The sequence below is a fragment of the Trichechus manatus genome, unplaced genomic scaffold, assembly GCF_000243295.1.
Source record: "Trichechus manatus latirostris isolate Lorelei unplaced genomic scaffold, TriManLat1.0 scaffold00002, whole genome shotgun sequence".
In the NCBI taxonomy this organism is placed as follows: domain Eukaryota; kingdom Metazoa; phylum Chordata; class Mammalia; order Sirenia; family Trichechidae; genus Trichechus; species Trichechus manatus.
Window position 1 is genome coordinate 25,389,347 of NW_004443938.1, and position 4,709 is coordinate 25,394,055.

Sequence of the window (4,709 nt, forward strand, 5' to 3'; positions counted from 1 at the left end):
GGTCTACTTCTGAAAAGAATTAGCTAGTGAAATGTTAGGAATAGCAGTGGAACATTGTCAGATATAGTGCTGGAAGATGAGCCTCTTGGGTTGGAAGGCACTCAAAATACAACTGGGGAAGAGCTGCCTCCTCAAAGTACAGTGGACCTTAATGATATGGGTGGACTAAAGCCTTCAAAACCTTCATCAGCTGATGCGGCAGGACTCAAAATGAGAAGAAACAGTGGCAAATATCTATTAAAAATCAGAACCTCGAATGTATGAAGTATGAATCTCGGAAAATTGGAAATCATCAAAAATGAAATGGAACACATAAACATCGATGTCCTAGGCATTAGTGAGCTGAAGTGGACTGGTTTTGGCAATTTTGAATCGTACGATCATATGGTCTACTATGCCAGAATGACAACTTGAAGAGGAACAGCATTGCATTCATCATCAGAAAGACCATTTCAAGATCTATCCTGAAGTACAATGCTGTCAGTGATAGGATAATATCCATACGCCTACAAGGAAGACCAGTTAATATGACTATTATTCAAATTTACACGCCAACTACGAAGGCCAAATATGAAGAAGTTGAAGATTTTTACCAACTTCTGCAGTCTGAAATTGATTGAACATGCAATCGGTATGCACTGATAATTACTGGTGATTGGAGTGCAAAAGCTGGAAACAAAGAAGGATTGGTAGTTGGAAAATATGGCCTTGGTGACAGAAATTATGCCAGAGATCGCATGATAGAATTTTGCAAGACTAACGACTTTTTCATTGCAAATACCTTTTTTCACCAACATAAACAGTGACTATACACGTGGACCTTGCCAGATGGAATACACAGGAATCAAATTGACTACTTCTGTGGAAAGAGACCTTGGAAAAGCTCAATATCATCAGTCAGAACAAGGCCAGCAGCCGACGGTGAACCAGACCATCAATTGCTCCTATGCAAGTTCAAGTTAAAACTGAAGAAAATTAGAACAAGTCCATGAGAGCCAAGGTACAACATTGAGTATATCCCACCTGAATTTAGAGACCATCCAAGAACAGATTTGACACACAGAACACTAATGACCAAAAACCAGACAGTTGTGGAATGACATCAAGGACACCAGACATGAAGAAAGCAAGAGGTCATTAAAAAGACAGGAAAGACAAAAATGGATGTCAGAAGAGACTCTGAAACTTGCTCTTGAACATCGAGTAGCTAAAGCAAAAAGAAACAATGACGTGAAACAGCTAAACAGAACATTTCAAAGGGCAGCTCGAGAAGACTAAATACATTTTATAATGACATGTGCAAAGACCTAGAGATAGAAAACCAAAAGGGAAGAACACACTCGGCATTACTCAAGCTCAAAGAACTGAAGAAAAAATTCAAGCCTCAAGTTGCAATATTGAAGGATTCTAATATGGAAAATATTAAAAGACACAGGAAGCATGAAAAGAAGATGGAAGGAATACACAGTCCTTATACCAAAAAGAATTGGTTGATGTTCAGCCATTTCAGGAGGTAGCATATGATCAGAAACCAATGGTACTGAAGGAAGAGGTTCAAGCTGCATTGAAGGCATTGTCTAAAAACAAAGCTCCAGGAACTGACAGAATACAATTGAGATGTTTCAACAAATGCATGTGGCACTGGAGGTGCACCCTTGTCTATGCCAAGAAATTTGGAGGACAGCTATCTTGCCAACTGACTGGAAGTGATCTGTATTTATGCCTATTCCCAAGAAAGGTGATCCAACCAAATGCGGAAATTATCGAAAAATATCGTTAACATCATATGCAAGCAAAATTTTGCTGAAGATCATTCAAAAGCAGCTGCAGCAATATATCAACAGGGAACTGCCAGAAATTCAAGCTGGATTCAGAAGAGGATGTGGAACCAGGGATATCATTGCTGATGTCAGATGGACCCTGGCTGAAATCAGAGAATACCAGAAAGATGTTTACCTATGTCTTATTGACTATGCAAAGACATTCGACTGTGTGGATCATAACAAATTATGGATAATATTGCGAAGAATGGGAATTCCAAAACACTTAATTGTGTTCATGAGGAGCCTGTACATAGATCAAGAGGCAGTCTTTCAAACAGAACAAGGGAATAGTTTGTGTGTGTCAGGGTTGTACCCTTTCACCACACTTATTCAATCTGTATGCTTAGCAAATAATCTGAGAAGCTGGACCATATGAAGAAAAACGAGGTATCAGGATTGGAGGAAGACCCATTAACAACCTGCGTCATGCAGATGACACAATCTTCCTTCCTGAAAGTAAAGAAGCCTTGAAGCACTTACTGATGAAGATAAAAGACCACAGCCTTCAGTATGGATTACACCTCTACATAAAGAAAACACAAATCTGCACAACTGGACCAATAAGCAACATCATGATAAATGGAGAAAAGATTGAAGTTGTCAAGGATTTCATTTTACTTGGATCCATAGTCACCACCCATGGAAGCAGCAGTCAAGAAATCAAAAGACGCATTACATTGGGCAAATCTGCTGCAAAAGACCTCTTCAATGCTTTAAAAAGCAAAGACGTTGCCATAAAGACTAAGGTGCACCTGACTCAAACCATGGTGTTTTCAATCACTTCATATGCATGTGAAAGCTGGATGATGAATAAAGAAGACCAAAGAAGGACTGATGACTTTGAATTGTGGTGTTGGCAAAGAATATTGAATATACCATAGACTGCCAAAATAATTAACAAATCTGTCTTGGAAGGAGTACAACCAGAATGCTCTTAGAGGCAAGGATGGCAAGACTACGTCTCACATACTTTGAACATGTTATCAGAAGAGATCAGTCCCTGGCAAAGGACATCATGCTTGGTCAAGTAGAGGGTCGGCAAAAAAGAGGAAGACCTTCAATGAGATGGATTGACACAGTGGCTGCAACAAGGGGCTCAAGCATAACAACGATTATGAGGATGGTGCAAGACCAGGCAGTGTTTGGTTCTGTTGTACATAGGGTCGCTATGAGTTGAAACCAATTCAATGGCACCTAACAACAACAACATCATGTTCCCCACCATCCTGAAGCAGCTGGCTCGATAGAATGATGGAATGGCCTCCTAAAGATGCAGTTACAGCACCAGCTAGGTGGTTAACACTTTGCAAGTTTGGGGCAGTGTTCTCCAGGAGGCTCTGTGTGCTCTAAATCAGCATCCAATATATGGTGCTCTTCTCCCATAGGCTGGATTCATGGGTCCAGAAATCAATAGTTAGAAATGGGAGTGGCACCACTTACTATTACCCCTAGTGACCCACTTGCAAAATTTTTTCTTCCTGTCCCCATGACCTTATGCTCTGTGGGTCTAGAGATCTTAGTTCCAAAGGGAGGAATGCTCCCACCTGGAGACACAACATGGATTCCACTGAACTGGAATGCCACTTGGGTCCCCATGCCTCTGGATCAACAGGCCAAGAAGGGAGTTAACACACTGGCTGGTTTGATTGATCCTAACTACCAAGGGGAAATAGGAATGGTGTTGCATAATGGAGGTAAAAAAGAGTATTCTGATACTACACAACAATAAAGAAAAATGATGAATCCAGAAAATGTCTCACAACATGGATGAATCTGAAGGGCATTATGGTGAGTGAAATAGTCAATCACAAAAGGACAAATATTGTATGAGACCACTATTATAAAAACTGAAGAAAAGGTTTACACTCAGAAAAAATCAATCTTTGCTGGTTACGAGGGAAGGGTGGAGTAGGGAGGGGAAATCACTAACTAGATAGTCAACAAGTGTTAACTTTGGTGAAGGGAAAGACAACACACACTGTAGGGTAAGTCAGCACAACCTGACCAAGGCAAAGGAAGACACTTAGAGGAACACAAGGAAAAATTTAAAAAAGGGATGACTTCCGGGCAACATGGCGCTATAGTCAGAAGCACCACACTGTCCCTCTGCAGCAAAGATCAGAAAAACTAAGTCAAACAGATTTACTCATTTTTTTTTCACCCTTTTTCTTTCATTTTTGTTTTTCCCCATTTCTCAGTCTCTCATCTCTCCACTCCAATAGCATGCTCGCTTAGCACTCTTTTTTGTTTGTGTGTATGTTTTTGGCTCCCGTTCCTCTCTCCTCTCATCTTTCCCATACCCATCTTAGCTCCACACATCACAATCTACCACCTCCTTCCTGCCTACCTGCACCGTGCGCTGAACATCACACTCCCAAGCAGCACAGGCACGGCCTACTGGAACCTGCCCTGCACTGATTCCCGGTCCCCACTGTCAGCCCTGGTACATGCCACAAAAAACCTATCCCAGAAACTCCCCTTCAGCTGGATCTGCCCTGCTGTACCATACCTGAGTGACTGACCCTGCCCATTGTAGGAGGTGAAAAGTATCGTGCCCACAGATGAGCAAACAACAAAGAACGCACAGCCTGCCTGCTCAGACATAACCAAATAAAACAAAAAAGTAGGATAAAACAAACAAATCTACAATCAATAAACTAGGAAAATAAGCACTGAATGCCCAGAAGACGGCAGACAGTATTAAAACATTTACAAAAACAGGACAGGATGGTTCCAGTAGGCGTCCAAAATAAAACACCAGATGACCCTCCAGTAGAAGAAAAGGCACTAGACCTAACTGATAGGGAATTCAAATCTCTAACATTCAGAACTATCCAAGAGTTGAAGCAAAAAACAGACAAAAATGAGGAAAAAATAGACAAATTC